The sequence below is a fragment of the Schistocerca americana genome, chromosome 11, assembly GCF_021461395.2.
Source record: "Schistocerca americana isolate TAMUIC-IGC-003095 chromosome 11, iqSchAmer2.1, whole genome shotgun sequence".
NCBI classification, from domain to species: Eukaryota; Metazoa; Arthropoda; class Insecta; order Orthoptera; family Acrididae; genus Schistocerca; species Schistocerca americana.
In genome coordinates, this window is record NC_060129.1 from 180,483,320 (window position 1) to 180,501,564 (window position 18,245).

At 38.8% G+C, this 18,245-nt stretch overlaps 2 protein-coding genes across 3 annotated transcripts in view; both read left to right on the top strand.

Moving 5' to 3' along the window:
- Window positions 1-18,245, top strand: part of LOC124553501 (serine/threonine-protein phosphatase 6 regulatory ankyrin repeat subunit C-like) — a 211,211-nt gene that overhangs the window by 41,345 nt on the left and 151,621 nt on the right. The gene's annotated exons all lie outside the window — the stretch shown is intronic.
- LOC124553920 (poly [ADP-ribose] polymerase tankyrase-2-like) overlaps window positions 1-18,245 on the top strand; it is a 107,056-nt gene that overhangs the window by 41,191 nt on the left and 47,620 nt on the right. The window contains exon 1 of one of the 2 annotated variants that reach the window (XM_047127945.1): window positions 17,607-17,727. The exons of the other annotated variant lie outside the window; for it this stretch is intronic. The gene's annotated coding sequence lies outside the window, so the exon portion shown is untranslated. Of the gene's footprint in view, window positions 1-17,606; window positions 17,728-18,245 lie in introns of those variants that run through there. 2 annotated transcript variants of the gene reach the window in all.

Here is an 18,245-nt window from a genome sequence, read left to right on the forward strand (position 1 = left end):
AAGTGGGACACTATGAGGTGTAACAAATCACTATGGCTTAACGTGATGTATTATACCTTCCTCTTTCAATCCCATGAATGATGCCCACGATTTTTAAAAGTATTTTCACTTCAGTTTAGTAGACATTTGCAACCCACTTTCAGTGCATAGAGTTTTTGGTTTCTTTGTGCATGTATCAGGTGTTGGGGTAAACGCAGCATATCTATTAAATGGGGAGGCAGGCGACAATATTATAGTGCATCGCAGCGTTTGCTTCAGTTAGTGGTTTCTCTGTGCTGCTTATATCCCATTTAGGAGATATGTTCCAGATCCTGGAATGTCAGGAGTTGAAGAGTTTGCTGTTAACGTCTCTAGGAAGAAAAATCAGTTGTTGGTTGACAGCCCTGATATACATATGAAAGACCTTGTAAAAGGCTAATTTCATGTATGTAACTTGGGGTGTAAGCAACTGTGTACTCATTGTAGCAGGAACTGAATACATGTATTGCAAAGAAGAAGAATTCGAAATCATTCAGTAGTAGGTCGTCTTTCAAGTAGCTTTGCAGGATGACACAGGCATCACAATGGAGAAAAAGGAGTCTGAAGCAGAGACACACGGGCCGTGGTACTTCTGTAACTGCTTCCAAGCGCAAGAAGGTAAAATTTGTAATCAATGGTGACCATAAAATGTGCATGCAAGGAGACTGATACAAATGTGTGGTACATTACAGCACAGGCTTTTTATTTGTTACACAGTTCTGTGACTCCAATAAACTGACATTTTGTGTTGCTAACCACAACAGGAAATACTGCAGCTTTGGCTATCAGTATATATCTTGGGTATCCCTAGTTGTCACTTTGTTCATGGGAAATTATGTCGATTCCTTGGAGCAGCTGTGGTTTCGGTGCTGGTCTGCAGTCATGATGGATATGAACTTTTACACATTCACACTGAAATTGTATCCTCAATTTTTTCTGTCACTCCTTGTTCAGCCCTTACACCCTTCACTTGGGGGAAGAGGGGGGGGGGGGGGGGGAGGGGCGGGAATTTGCACTAGAGGAGAAAAAAAGTAAGAAATTTAACGTAAATCCGAAGTCTGCGAGTGCAAGGCAGTAGCACATGCAAAAACGGTAATGTGACAAACTGGAGAGATGGTAATTAACTTTTTGCAATTCTAGTTGATTCTATGAGCCAAATCGGGGTGGTTTCCCACATTCATCGAGTCTTATATTGGCCTTGGACTAAAATTTCCTAATCATGAAAGAAATGGAATAAACCCATTAATATGAAAAGCTGTGCTGTTGCATAGGCAAATAAAGTGTTACAGATGGCATCAGTGTCAAATAAGCCTGTATCTCCACTTTTTGGGCTCACTGTTGTTGTTTGTACCCATCAAACTGATTTTGAGGCCAAAAATTTGGCATTGTTGATTGCCATAACATTTGCTGAAACCAGCTCCTCCAGTGTGCAGGCATCGGGCAACTTCGGTCAGAGCAATGACTAACGCCACCAATGCTGATTAAAAAGCAAGATAACAGAGGGTCCCGTGGTCACGGTTAAAACTTAATCGTGATTAAGTTGTCCCTGCGCTGCACCAACATCAAACGCCGACTACCAAAATGCGGTTAACTAATCGGGAGTTTGACCCATATACATGCAAAGCTAATAATATTTGCTGTCCGACTGTGGCAAGGGTGTTGTAACCGCCTCAGTCTGTGGTACTTACACATGCTTTTCATATTGTTGGCGTAATGTGAGCGTTGTTACTGTGGAGAACAAGGAAAGGATGCAAAATTTTTCCAAATTCGAATTAGACGTACTTTTGGAGTTGGTTGCCTCCAATTCAAGTATATTAGAGTGTGAAAGAAACGGATGGATGCACAGTTAGGGAAAAACTGGGTGCATGGGACAAATATAGCAACACAATTTAATTCAACTCCAGGTGAGATTAAATTTTATTTGAATCATAAATCAATAAATATCTGTTACTAATGTAACAGATTTTCATGGTGCTTAGATTAATATTGAATAACAATTCAAGATGCACACAACAAAAATGATATCAGCTACTACGGAACATATCCATTTCAGGTGTAACAAAAAGAAGGCCTGAAACCCTAAAACATGTTACCAGAATCTGAAGAGGAGGTTGCAGAAGGATTTGGCTGAAGAGGTGGTTCAAGTCTATAAAACAAGAGGAGGGAAGGCAGTACCAGTACCTACAAACTACTGGAAATAGTTGGCTCATCATTGAAGCCACTGGAAAAAAACCTTAGATTCGGATGCACAGTACAGTGTAATAATGGATCTAAATGTAGATGTAGTTGATGATGCAGCAGTTGGTGATGCCAGTGGTACCACAAACAGTAATGGGACTGTAATTGCTGCCGAAGCTGGCAAAAGCCTGATCCCAGCACAGGTTGTTATGGAGAATGTCCAACAACCCTTCTCCAAACCTTCAAGTGCAGGAACACAAGAAAAATGTAGGCCTAATCGGAGAAGGATGCTACCGAGACCTAAACCAACTTCCTCCTCTGCACTGGACAGTGTGATGCAGAAGAGGGTGGAAGTACTCGAGCAGCAGCTGGAAATGATGAAGATAGAACATATGAAAGAAATGAGAATAAAACATCTCAAAATTTTGGCACTAAAAGAAAAATTAAAATATTGGAAGCGGAAGAGTTCTACTGAATGTAATGTAAATGTTTAAAAAACATGTTGTTATTTGTGCACTATAATAATTTAAAATAACAATAATTACTTATTTTACATGTATTAAGTAACAGTTTACCTGTTTACAATTATAGTGCGACAAACTGCTTGTCCTGGTAATGTGTCATCACGATACATTTGTTGACCGGGAGGCATTGTCTCTTTATTGTCAAAATCGGGGCCCCTCTCGCTACGTAACAGCCTCAGCAGCCGCATAATTTCCTTATCTTCTGGTGACGCTTCCTTGCTGGTGTTCCTTGCAATATTATGCAAGACTGCCGTACTCACTATAATTGCCATTGTCTTTTGTGGATTACACCTCATTCCCATAGACAAAATGGGGAATCTCCGCTTCCACAAACCATATTCTCTCTCCACAGTGTTCCATGTTGTAATGCGAGACCTATTATATCGGTGCTCTGCCGCACTCTGTGGATTTGAAAGTGGTATCAATAAGTAAGGTCTGCATGCGTAGCCACTATCTTCTAATAAGTGAGCAACTGGTATTTCACCATTTTCAAACTGTGCCCTTCAAGCACAGTTATGAAATATTGTGCTATTGTGCACAGAGCCAGGCCACCGAGCCACAGTGTCCCATATTATTAAATTGTGGTCGCTGATTGTTTGAAAATTAAAGGACAAATATGATTTCCTTTTCCAGAAAAGTTCTGCATTTTGTTCCCTACGGGACTCAACCCTTATGTGAGTGCAATCCACTGTACCAATGACTCCAGGAAATCAAGCCAGTGTGTTGAAACCATCCATCACAGAGCGTACGTCCGCTCGAGAAGGAAACTTTATGTATTGACGAGACATCGTTTCTACGATTCCCAACGTTTCAGTTATAATTCTTTGTGCCATTGTAGAATGTACATTAGCACTGTCACCAATTACTATATTAAATGCTCCAGTTACATATGCTCTTAATGTCATCAGAAGTCTGTTCATGGGCGAGAGCGGATTATTTCGGTAAGTTGGAGATTCTAACCTATCATGGATTTGATCCAATAACCACCACACTGTTTCTTTTGAAAGACAAAACCTCTTCAAATTTCCGATCACCGTAATCTTCGAAACGATTTCCCCATTCCACAAGTACACCAGCACAATTGCTACAATATATATGTTGAAGATATAGCATTTCTTGGTCTTCTGTGTCACCTAAAACGTCAAAACGCACTGCCATGTTATGTGTTTACAATAAATTAACCGCGATCAATTCCAAATAATTGATCCTTCGACTTAGGTTAACTTTATCGTGACCAAATCCCTCGATTAACTTTAATCAAAGTTGGTGCAGCTGAATATCTAGTTAATCAGGGTTAAATGCTGACTTGACCACGGTTAACTTTTAGTCAGCGTTGGTGCAGTCGGCCCCAAGAGGTGTTCAGCATCTCAATGTCCTCTGCATTCACAGGTGGCTATTCCACCAGTGTAACCCCATCGCTTCACGTTTTGTTTGCACATCATCACTTCAGTTTGCAGTTTGTTCAAAGTCTTCCATATCTGGTAGCATATTCGGAAACCAGTAGTGGGTGCAAAGGAGTCGTAGGCAGGTAGAGGACACCAGATACCGTGCGGGCTGTTGAGACTGTTAACCACATGACCCGGGCTTGCTTACAGATGTCCAGGTCCCGTATGAAGTGTCACGATTCTGTCGTGAAGTATCTCACACGTGGTCTCAGACAAAGGGATTCAGATGTTATTTCTATGGAGCCCCACCTTCACACACCTCTTGGCGTATGTGAGCTGGACATCATGTCAGTCAAAAATGGCCCTGTCCACAGAGCCAACACCCAGAAAGTCAGCAACTGGTGGCGCAATGAAAAGGTGACACGCTGTCCTCGGTCTGTGAGCCAGCATCGAGGAGGTGAGAGTGACTTGCTAGTAAAGTGTTCCGGCCCAGCTTCAGAGTGAGAGAACTGTCTGTGATTTCATCAAGAATGCTGGTTTTGTGCTGTGTTTCTGACTGTATCTTGGAACGCATGACAGTACGAGACCCGATGCCGAGGAGTGGCGGCAGCTAGTGTGTTGGATTTCTGCTGCCCGGCTCCTGGGATAGCTGCAGCAGCAAAAAGTCATTTATTCACCTATGTTTTGTGTTTTAAATTTGCAGCAAAATGTCTGCCCTTCTAGTAGCGTCGTGACATTAACTTGACAAGGGAACCTCCCCATTGCACCCCCCTCAGATTTAGTTATAAGTTGGCACAGTGGATAGGCCTTGAAAGACAGAACACAGATCAATCAAGAAAACAGGAAGAAAATGTGTGGAACTATGAAAAAATAAGCAAAATATACAAACTGAGTAATCCATGTGCAAGATAGGCAACATCAATACTAGTGTGAACTGAGGAGCGCCGTGGTCCCGTGGTTAGCATGAGCAGCTGTGGAATGAAAGGTCCTTGGTTCAAGTCCTCCCTCGAGTGAAAAGTGTAATTTATTTATTTTCAGTTTATGTGCCAAACTCTTAAGTTTTCACCGCTTTTTTGGGAGTGATTATCACATCCACAAGAAAACCTAAATCGGGCAAGGTAGAAGAATCTTTTTACCCATTCGCCAAGAGTACAAGTTACGTGGGTCGACAACAAATTCCTGTCATGTGACTCACATGCCGTCACCAGTGTCGTATAGAATATATCGGATGTGTTTTCCTGTGGAGGAATCGGTTGGCCTATGACCTTGCAATCAAATGTTTTCGATTCCCATTTGAGAGGCACGTCCTTTCATCTACTAATCGCACGGTTTTGCGGTGCGGTTGCAAAACACAGACACTAAACTTACTACAGTGAACAGAGACGTCAATGAACGAACGGACAGATCATAACTTTGCGAAAATAAAGAAAGTAAACTTTTCACTCGAGGGAAGTCTTGAACCGAGGACCTCTCGTTCCGCAGCTGCTCACGCTACCCACGGGACCACGGCGCTCCTTAGCTCAGGTTATCCTTGATGTTGCCTATCTTGCGCACGGAATACTCAGTTTGTATATTTTGCTTATTTTTTCATAGTTCCACACAACTTCTTCCTGTTTTCTCGATTGATCTGTGTTCAGTTTTTCAAGGCCTATACACTGTGCCAACTTATAACTAAATCTGAGGGGAGTGCGATGGGGAGGTTCCCTTGTGAGATACTAAAGATTTTTATTTATTTATTGGGAGGATTGTCATTTCCACTTACCTTGTCTCACCACAGTTCTACTCGACAAATGGAAGGTGATGTTGTTTTCCTTTCTTTTTTTCCATCAACCTCTGCTCCTGTTCTTCGTCTAATACCAGGGGGTGCTATGCTTAGAATATGGTAAATTTTGTCAACTGGAAAAGATAATGCAGGTTGTCTCATTAAGAGTGATGTCAACATGCCTGGTGTGTGTGGAGTTCTGCCCAAATGGTACTGCATATTTTGCCATAGGAAAACATAGGGCTATAGCAGACATACATAGAACGTTTGGTTGAATCTCCTTGTGGTGTTTTGAGTTTGTGCATAATATTATTTTGGCTGCAGACTTTGAGCTTCATGTTCTCGCAATGGTCTTTGAAAGCAAGTCGAGTAGGTAAGTGGTCAAACCTTTCTCTATGGTATGTAGTGGTGCCTCACTATTGTAGTTTGCTGCAAGTTACTTGCAGTTTTCTCCTATCTTTTCTATTGCAAGTGAAAAACACAGACCAGCGTTTTGGATGGATTAACCATTAGGTGATTATCGTCATATTATCCTGCCAGATATTGGAGGTGTTTCATTGCTACCTCCTCAAACACTCTTTCTTGGGCTGCAACTTCTATGTCATCAGCATTAAAGTGGCAGGGACACTACATAGAAGCAATCTTTGAAAGCTACTGATCATATTCGGAAATTATACCGAGAAGAATCAAAGGTAACGAAAATAAATAAGAACAGAAAAAGAGAAGTACTCGTGTCCGAAATAAAGGACTATCGTAATTTATGCGAGTAAGAAAACCACAGAGAATCTTTACATCCAGTACAGTATAGCGCATGGTGAAGTCATAACATTATGACTCAGTGTTAACTTTTAATACGAATTGTTGAATCCAACGGGACGTGTGCACAAGTAGTGAAAATTGACAAAAAGTAGGACCTAACAAATACTTTAATCAGTCTCTGGAACTGACCTATATAGATTAATTCTAGTTACTATTATAACGATTACACGGTTCGTTATTAAGATCGTTTTAACAACAAGTGTGTGCAATGAAGTGTTACACGAATTCTACACATGGTATTAACTGTCTTCATTACCATGAAAAAGAGAAAAATTTTGGAGCTTTACTTACAATATTTATTAGCTTTTCATGGTAGTTTTGAGATCAATAAGAAATCTAGAAATCCCACAGAATCGTAGTTGACACACGTGCTGAAAAAAACGATCTAATTAATGAATCATCCAATGACTGGAATCTGCAACTAGAATTGACCTCCTATATAGTTCAGTTGACCTCCCATATAGGTTAATCGTAGTTACCGATTTCAGTCCTTGGATGATTCATTATAGATCGTTTTTTCAGCACATGCGTGCACTAAAATGTAGGCTAATATGATGTCTGCATTTGTAATTGCTCTTTGAACTACTCCAAAAAAATTACTAATATTGGAATCGGTAACTAGAATTGACTTATATAGAAGGTCAGTTCTGGTTAACGATCCCAATTTTTGTTATACATTGCAGTAGTTTTTGAGAGCAATTACAAACGTAGAAATGGTTACGTCTAAGTGCTTACAACTGCAAAAATAATTGACATACGAATCATGGAACGGATGAAATTTGTAACTGCGATTTACCTACGTAGATTAATTCTAGTTATCAATTCCAATATTCTTCATTTTTTTGTAGATACCCGTTTGTCATGCATTGCCTTTTAGTATTTAGTGTGTCGGCTTCTCCACATTTTATGCTGCTGTTTCGTATTTGTTGTCATTCATTTAATTTTCCCGTTTTTCTTCTACATTTTAGTTTCTCCCCGCCAAAAACTCTCACTTTCCAGCGCTTCTCCCGTTAGATTCAATAATTAATATAAAATTTACGCTATTTTATAACAGTATGACGTCACCATGCGTTTTACTGTAACGCAATTTACAGGTTCTCTGTGCTTTTATAGTCGCGTAAATTACGAGAATACTTCTTACAAGACATGGAAATTTGTTTTTAATTCATGTTGTTAATTATTTTCTTTATGTTCGGTTGAATTCATGACTAAGTAAATAACTGCCACTGTGTTATCGTAATTTTATCGTATGCTACATTCGTTTGTTTGGGAGTATGATGTGTTGCTTTCATAAATTGTCTATATGTAGCGGCTTTGCCTTAGGTATGACGTCATTGCTCAAAGCCGATGAGTGGAATCGGACAATAGAATTTATCATTACAGCCTACTTCTGCAGGGACCGTGAAGACAACGTAGAAATAGTGGTTGCTGATGATTTCAATGTAGATTTCCTTAAAGACTCTCCCAATAAGAACTTATTTGACTTAGTAATACTATCATTCAACTTAATTCCCACTATAAAGTTCCCCACTATGGTAGCCAATTGCTCACAAACAGCCATTGATAATATCTTTATAGAAAAGCCCAATGAACAAATTTATGTTACAAAGCCAACACTCAATGGCCTCTCAGATCATGACATGCAGTTCCTTCTGTTAAAATGTTAATACTGAACAGGACATAAAATTTGTTAAAACTGAGCTGAAGAGGGTAATCAATAAGCCAAAAATTGATTATTTTAGGACACTCCTCAGAGACATTCACTGGACTGATGTTTACAGTGCTCATGGCATGAATGAAAAATATAACACTTTTGCTAATAAAGTGCTTGCCTTATTTGAACACTGTTTTCCCCCCAAGGTTTTTCCCCAAGTTTAGAGCAAAGTCTACAAAGAAGCCATGGATTAGTCAAGGAATAGGGGTATCTTGTAAAACAAAAAGAAAACTGTATCTGTCAATCCAAACCAGTTCTGATGTTGATGCTACAGCCCATTACAAGAAATACTGCAAAATATTAAAGACTGTAATACGGACATCAAAGTAAATATATTACAAGGAAAAATAGCCATATTAAGTAACAAAATAAAGACAATATGGGATATAGTGAAGGAGGAGACTGGTAGAACCAGACATGAAGAGGGACAAATAGCATTAAGAATAAATGATACGTTGGTGACAGATGTGTGTAGCGTTGCAGAACTTTTTAACAAACATTTTATAACTGTTACTGAAAAGATGGGTTTGTCAGGTTCTGTGGATGCTGCTATGGAATACCTCAGACCAGACATTTCAAGTGACTTTCATAATATGAATTTGACCCTAACTACCCCAGCAGAAATAATGTCCCTCATAAAATCTTTAAAATCAAAACCTCTTGTGGGTATAATGAAATATCAACAAAGTTAATTAAAGAATATGATTCCGAGTTAAGTAACATATTAAGTTATCTGTGTAACCAGTCGTTTATCAGTGGAATATACTGAGAAATCCCCGCATATCAATTTTTCTTAACAAAATTAAGTTACCCTAAACACAGTGGCCGATCGTTATATAAGAGGAACCATCTATGTTTCTGCCGTTTTCTTATTCATCCATTGTATCACTAAACCTAGTGGTGGGCAGGAAATCACGTATCTGTTAGAAATCACAGTGATTGGGAAGTCACAGATATCACAATAACAACTTTACAGAATCTAATAGCGATTTGAGTCACAATTTAGCAGTCGCAAGTAGCATTTCACATTAATGCCGTTTGCCATCTGTTGGTCCAATTTCGTACTGCTTTCTGTTAACCTGGTGTCACGCTACGGAATTAGCTGAGATTTCAGTGACAAGTCGTCGTTAGAAGTCGCAAGTAGCAACTAAAAAGCGCAGTTAATAATGCCCGCTGTTGGCCAAAGTCCGTACTAAGCGCATTCACTGCGATTTGCTATCGAGTCCAAATGGGATTTCTGTGACAAATCGCAACTAGAAGTCACAAGTTGCAACTGCATCAAACCAGTGTCAGGACTGAAGACTACAACAACATTCTTTGCCTAGTGCCATCTGTTGACCGACGTTCGTACTTCGTTTTAAGAACCTTGTGCCTCAAGAGATGAATTATATGACGACATGCACATTCAGCACCAGTTATGTGACTTTGAATTTATCATATCAATAAGAAGCAATATTGTCTTTTTCTCCTGAAAATATCATTTAGAGACAAGTAACCCAAAAAAATGTGCTTGATTCTGTTTCCAATTTGACAGTTGTCGTTAATGCTCCACAAACCTACAGGACTTTGCAATGTTGAAATATCTTGAAGTATAACTGTGATTACCACCCTCATAATGGCCTACTAGGCAGAAGCATTATTTACATGACAATATAGTAAGTACAAACATTTGTAAGGGGAGAGTGTATCATACTGGCATAATGCTGTACAATGTCATACCATCCTATTTGAAACAGATGCAAAATTTACAAAAGTTTAAAGTGAAACTGAAAGAGTACTTGCTTGACCACTGCTTCTATTCTGTTTCCGAGTTTTTAGAGTACCAGAAAAGTATAATGTAACTGATCAAATATACCTAAACAATCTAGCATTTTATTTCATTATATTAATTTTATCATCAATATTCAACATGTATTGATTAATTTTTAATTATTTATCTTTTCAAAATAACGATGTGTATGATGTTGTATATACTGCACCAACCTGACTTGTCCTACATCGTTTGTACAAAATATGTACGTAAACACAATTTACAGGACCAATAAAGAAATACCAATTAACACAGCAGAACTCAAGACAGCTGTATAAGTGTAATGAAATGAAAACAATATTATTGAGTCATATGAATGCCTCACTTTTGTTCTGACACAGTTCAATTTTACACCTATGTTCAACATGGCAACGGCATGCACAACTTTTTGCCGACACAACCACCACCTACACAAGTAAGCTTTTCTTGTCCTACCTTCAAGTATTGCACCTAAACTATTCCTGATTTAACTGGAAGACCGGTACTTCCCAGTCATATCAACAGCATCAAAACACATACTCTAGACCTCGGGCTATGTTACAGGTCAGCGTCACCACACCGAGATTGTGGGGAAAGGGATTGGGAGGTGGGGGGACGGGGGCACGTCACTCCCCAAGTCTTTACCAGTAATTAAATGGAGGAAAATTTACGGGTATGGGACGGCTTAGCATTGTGAAAATGAAAATTTCATTATTCACTCACTGTGTTTAACATTTATTTTATCATTCCTTTAAAACCGCATAATAACTTCAATTACTCACAGTTCACTCACTCATTCTACACACTTATTTCATAATTACGGCACTTTTAAACTGCAAATCCTCTAAGAGTTGTCTTGAATCTTCACTATTCTCTCTCAAGAGCCTTGATGTGGATAGAAAAGTACTGCAACCAATAATCAGAGTCGGAACTGCGTCTGCAAAATCACAAAGATTATCAATCATTCATGCTGTCACTAATTACAAACAACATAAATGGCAGAGTAATACTGCTAATATTTCCTGTAATGAAAGCCACTCATTTGGGGATAGCTAATTTCCAAGAATGATTGCCTCTCGAAGTCACGGGGTCCAAACGATACATATCGGGCGTGCCTAAATCGATCACGCGACTCTGGTGGCGGACGTTATGATCAATTATTTGTTATCTTCATTTTCATCTGTTTTCCGTCGTTCCCTTAGTTGCTCTAAGTTAGACAGCTCCGCAAATTAATGGCAAAAAGGGAACTGTTCCCGTAGCGTACACATCAAAAGGACTTTCACATGGCGACAACACCGACAACGAGTAAGGAAAGTCTTCTACTTTGTGATTACAAGTATTTTTGTAATGCTCTTCTATTGTCATTGCTGTAGTGACCACTGTAAACATACTCATAACGCCCGCAACCAGAGTCGCGTGATCGATTTAGGATCGCACGTTCGCTATGTATCGTTTGGATCCTGCTATTTCGAGAGGCATTGATTCTTGGAAATTACCGGTGGATGTTTCTCATTGGCAGTAACGATCTCACTTAAGTTCATCGAACCACTTAGAAACTAAACTATCGTCTGACGAAGACAGTCTAAAGAGGCAGTGGCAATTTATTCAGATTTGTTGACAATGATATTTCGATTTATCGCTATACTGAGTGACTGAAAAGTAGTTCGGGTGCCTGTGAACATAACAATACGTTAGAATTCGTTTTCTACATACAAACTATTACGGTACTTATGGCTACTTACTTATTAATTACACTATTAATATCTTCACAATTGTTTCTTTAATACAAAATTAAAGCCAACAGAAGAACAAATGTATAACATACTTACTAATGACACTCTTGTTGAGATGCAATTTTCTGTGTGGACAAGTGTAACTTTTACATACGGTGATAAATCGCAGGAGTACAGAAGTAGCAGGATGGCAAAAATAGCAGTGTTTGAGTGTGGAGGGATACAAGAAAATGGCTCTGAGCACTATGGGACTTAATATCTATCGTCATCAGTCCCATAGAACTTAGAACTACTTAAACCTAACTAACCTAAGGACATCACACAACACGCTGTCATCACGAGGCAGAGGGATACAAGAACTGGATTCGTTAAATGCGACAAATCCAACGAGTTAAAATTTCATAGAGTGGCTATAGGTCCGCCATGTTTGAAGCAAATTGAAGTTCTGTCTGCCATGTTTTCTTTAGTCAAGGCATTCGCCTGCTGTGTCCCGCCCCCTTGTAACTGCGTTTGACTCACTTGAAATAGCCCCTACTAGCTTTATTTTTTCTAAAACAAGCAATAGACAGCAGTGATTTCAGTGTACACTGACAGCAAAAAGGGATGTTTGTGTCGAAATATGGCTAAACTTTTCGATGTAGATAACACTACAAGACAACTCAAATAAGTCTGTCCAACGTTACTTGTTGCCCATAAATTAATGCAATTAGAGCAGGCACCACCAGAATATTACGGTGAAACTCCTAAACACACTGTGGTTAACTATTAGAAACAGTAACGGGCGCAGAAATGCGATATTTTTGTCGCTATTTCAAAGTAAACAAAGTCTCAAAAACCAGTACACTGTGAACGAGAATATTATTTGAAATATGTGTTACAAGTAGTTAACACAAGCATAGTAATTCAATAATAATAATAATCTACAAGAAAAGTAAAATAATTTATTTACATTTAATTTTTACAATGTTTTAACTGACATTCGTATTTTTTCGGTCTTTTCACTGACCTTTAAATAAAATAAGCTTCGTGTATAGTTGTCTCACAACTTTACCTCTCTGCTCAGATGATTTTGATTTGCATAAGTGATTTATTCGACATACAAAAAATGTTTGAGCAGCAGTTTTATCAGTTTAACATAATGGGTTTCTTCACCAAATTCAGTTTCTGTCAAAAGATGTTCATTGTTTATAAATAAGGAGCCTCTCATCAATTGCAACACTTCTGTCTGGAGCCTCAACAAAACGTTTTTCTGACATTTCAGGATTATGTCCTCATTATTTCTGAAAACCTTCTCAGCAACATTACAAAATTTAACATCATCATTAGCTGGATTGATTAAACTGGTTTTCACATCTTTCACTGCAATCAATCCAGTTCTTTTAGCCTCAATACAAGCAAAAATACCTTCTAAGCAGTCAGTACAGCTAATTTTGTTTGTCGCCTGTCTCACCATACACAGCCTCTTATTTTTTCCCCATCCCAAACAAGGTCCTTCTTAATAGCCATCTCATCAAACATCAATGTTGCAAAAATTTGGGTTGTGCTATTCCCAACTTCAGAGGCAATTTTAGTGAAACCCTCCTCAGTAAAACCTGGATGGCCACCCACTGACATTGCCCAACGGCGAAGCGTTCTTGGGTGGGGTAATTTCAAAAATTTTCGTAAGTAGCTGTATGCCTTGGCAGAATAAAAGTGTAGGGTCAGGGAAAATTTCCTTATCTGCTGAGAATAATGGCATAGTTTAGCAATGCACCGAAGTTCCAATAGCTCCTTCAACAAACCAACTACATGTTCACTGTTTAACATATCAGAAACTGAGCTACATAGCCTTCTCAAACCAGCAACTAAAGTCTGTAACTGCACTATTCTTCTTCTGTGTCGTACACTAAGTTGCTTCATTTGCTTTATCGGCTTCTTTAGTTGCGCATTCTCTACTTGTACTCTGTTATATTGTGTTTTCAACTTCTTAGGGCTTGGTAGACAGTAATTGTGGTCAGCAGAAACAGATGTGGGTCTGACAGGCACTGAAAGAATGCAGTTACATCATAAGTTTAAAACAGAGTTACACCATAAGATTATAATAGAAAGTATGTAATTCAAAGTAATAAGAACACCGAGTAAAATTAAATTATTGACTTACTTTGTGCTAATGATGTCACTGTAACAGCACTATCTTGCAAATTGTCGAAAGATCGCTTTCTGGGTTGTGGTCGTAATACTTTATCTTGCTTTTGTAAATGTGATGGAAAGTTAAAGATAGTAGGTACTGCTTTTGACAAAAGGCGCCTCTGGACATTTGTGTGGTACATATATTTCTCTTTAAAATGAGCTGAACAGAGGTAACTGGCTGTAGTAGGAAACCAGTTTTCTCGCTTCATATTTATAACCCATCTTTTTGTAATTTCCTTATCTTTTAAAGGAAATCTGTAATCAACGATAAATAAATTACTTTCCTGCATTTGTCTTAAGCATAATTACAGTTCCAATGCAAATGACTCTTTAATAAACATTAAAAAACAGGTGTCTTATTTCGGTACTAATATACTTACTTATAATATGAAATATTTGTTGTTTTATCGCTGCGATTTGTGCAGTTGAACGCTGAACACACTACAGGCATGTTGACTTTATATTTTGTAACAAAAAAGTCAACTAGAAAAGTTAAATATTGCAGTAATATCACAACAGCTGACTCACTTCCAACACAAACAACAGTAACGCTTTCCTAATGTTTTGACCATGGAGGTAAGAATAAGGGGAGATGGCGCTACGTATCCCAGCCGTACTACGTTTTGAAGCCATGGGGGCGTGGCTCGCTGCCATGACACTCTGACCAAAACATTGCCAGTGTGCTATAGCGCTGCGTGTATTACAGTCGCTAATTGCACCATATACGCATGTAACGTCATCAGATTGTTTGTTTCAAAGTTTTTGTTTAAAATAAAATCTCTTAAAGGCGAAATTCCGCGTTTCTTCTGATTAAAAATAGTTTTTAATGTAATATTACGAATAGCTAGCCTTCAATGTAAACGATACAATTTTGTTAATTCACTAATAATCGTGTATCACAAACTAAATAATACAAACTGAAAACTAAGTTAGCTATACCCTCCCTCCAAAGCCCCATAAATACATCTTGTTTGTAATACATACTGGGACATTTCAGTTACGTTACACTACTGGGAAACTCTGTTCATTACCACCAATATTTACTGAAATACGGTACATAGAATGGCAAATCTACACAGTGTCCTGTTTAGGCCTATAATTTACGCCAGTTAATGTAGTGTTAACTTTTAATTTGGTACATGATGAAGACAAAGTGAGTTACTCAACACTTCGATTATCGACGATACGTACGTATTATACTGCAACGTGAACTTGAAAACTAAGAATTTAATTCTTTGAATTAACATACCTTTTGCAAATGTTTTGGATGTGTAGGGAAAACTGATGGTACAGCGTTTTCTCGGAGCCTACTTGTTGAAAGGGAAGTTCGGTCTATGTCCTCTTCTCGGAAATGCTGAGAATATAGTGCTCCATTTAGACGCACGCCAATTCTAGGACTAGTGTAGCAGGGGATACAACCCGTCGGCTTTAGACAATGTCGTCACAAGTCGCCAAACGAGAAGCGATTCATCTTAGTGTTGTAGCTCCCTTCAGTAGCTGATAAGTGTTTTTTGGCTTTTTTAAAAAAAAAATCTCACGAGATAGAATAAACAGATCCACTTAATTAAGCAATCAGTAAAAAAACGAAACTGAAACATAACAGCAAAAGCGAAAATGGTAAACTGCTCTCTGGCAACTTGTGACGTCATTGTCCAAAGCCGACGGGTTGTATCCCCTGCTACACTAGACCCCCAATTCTTCCTCCTCACGGCATTCTCCCACTGAGCTTTCCGACTTTCATTTTTAGGAAATCTAAAATCATATAGGAGAAAAACACGCTATAGTACAAGTACCGATGTAGCACACGTTAATTCACAATGAAGTTGTAAAATCACGCTTAACGAGACAACTTACACATGAAATGTTATTCCCTTCGATTTCGCATCACAATCAGAACGATCCGTACATCCGAACACCACACGTCACCATAATAGCGCAAAATCCGGCCAAAAGCGAGCGACAAGCCTATGCACACAAGCTTACAGCAGCAATGTTTTGGTCGGATTGAGATGGCTACCCTGGAGCGGGCTGCAAGACTCAGGTTTCACACGGAATTTGCAGTCTCCCCACCACAACAGCCACAGGCCGGTCACGTGATTCCACCTCCACATGGACATGAGGCGGGGCGTGACTGCCACCGCTCCACAGTTTGCTGAGGACGACTGTATGGAAAATATTGACAATTCAATAATTATTGTATCCTATTTGAGCAGCAAATAGACAAAATGTTAGAAACTCATTCTTCAGCCGACTGTAAAACTCTGAAAAGTCATATCCCATATATTGCCAAACTATGCATTAAATGCTATATCAGCCTAAGACACGGATATATTATGAACATAATGCTAGAAGTATGCGGAATAAAATCTCACAAGAACACCAGCAGACAGCAACTTCAATAAAGATACGAAACGAAGAATGAACTGTTTGCATCTGCTAAATGTTTATGAGCAAAGAAATAGCCAACCTGTTACAGCACGTTAAAGTGGAAATTTCACGAACTTAAGCATTTTTAATTGCCGTACACGAAATTAAAGCCGAATCCTTCGGCAATTTTGTCACATACATTTTATTTTGAGCAATAAAAACATCACAGTAGAAACTCATGTTCGCTACACACGAAAGTTAATAAGAAAACTATATATTTTGAGAAACAAAACGGAAAAAAGAGTGCAAACTTGTGTGAAGTCACTTAATCTTCTAGGCTCTTTTTGGGCTGTACGTTTTTAAACAACTCGTAGTAAAAACCTGAAAAGAATCTGTGCAATCTGGCTGTAGTGGACTTTGCTTACAGACACAAAGCAGGCGAGAGTGTGTTTGTTTTCTGGCGGGAAAGGCAACATAGTACACTCAAGTAACGCCAGGAGCGCTGTCAGTCCTATCCGTGTGGAGGTGGAATCACGTGACTGGCCTTTGGCCGTTGTGGAGGGGAGACTGCAAATTTCGTGTGAAACTCGAATCTTGCACCCTGGGCTTCACATAGCTTCACAGCTGTGACGTCACGGCGTCTCCCTCTATTCTTACCTCCATGGTTTTGACTAAGGAGAACATGGCGGCCGAGTTAGCGTTGGTTGCCGCTAAGAGTGCTAGTATCTCAGCCACTCTATGAAATTTTAACTCGTTGGACAAATCACAGTTAAGAATAACACATAATGAAAAATACCATTCACAAAAATCACTGATATCGAAAAATCGCAGTTTAGCCGATCACTACCTAAACCTATGAAGGACCTCTCCACCGTAAATGTAAAAAATGGTGGTTTTTGAACTTAACCCTTTGCAAGATCGATCTTCGCCACCCCGTAATCAATATAATGATCACTGCGTTCCAGTGCGGTCTTCTCTCTACTTTTGCTGATCATATCCCTTGCAAACTAATTTTCTATAAAGATCATGCAGCAGATTCGTGATTAAGGATATTCAACATACTAATTATTTCTTCTGAACACATGGAAGAATACAGTTGGTGTCCTCATACTCGCAGCTGTTGGCAATGCTGTGGGCGTGGTACTATTTAACGACTTCCTTTCTGCGTTGTAGTTTATTGTTAGTGGTTGGAATTGAGGTGGAGTTGTTGACTGTTTTCGGTATTTCTTACAGTAATACTTACACGTTATTCCTCAACGTTCTGGAAAGGTAAACACTTCATAATTGTGCATGTTTTGAATTTATGTCTTTAAGTTATTTTTTTCTTTTTCCATCAGTTCGAATGTGAAAAGGAACGAGTCTTGTTTCGACCATTATGCGTTAAAATTAGTTTCGAATTTCGTATTAAAAATGTTAACCTATTTTCAAAGCCGTGGCTGTACTGCTATAATTTTTTCTGCCAGATCTCAGCTGTGGTCATTAACAGTACTGCACAGCAAGCAGTGTAGTCTTGTATCGAAGTCACGCCATTTTGTTGAGAAAATTGGAAGAAAACGTAATATCATTCGTCTGTTAATAAGATGTACAAAAAGTTTGTGCCGTGTATTAGTAATGAGTAACGCCATAGGATGATTCAAACAATGATTAGACTATGAAATTTCTTTGTGTTCTGTGATATGAGGCTACACTTAACTGATCAAATACTGAAATGTATGGTCATCCATTCTTAAGTAATTATGTACGACTTGACGTCCGCCACTATAAGCTCACGTAACAAGTTTTGTTGA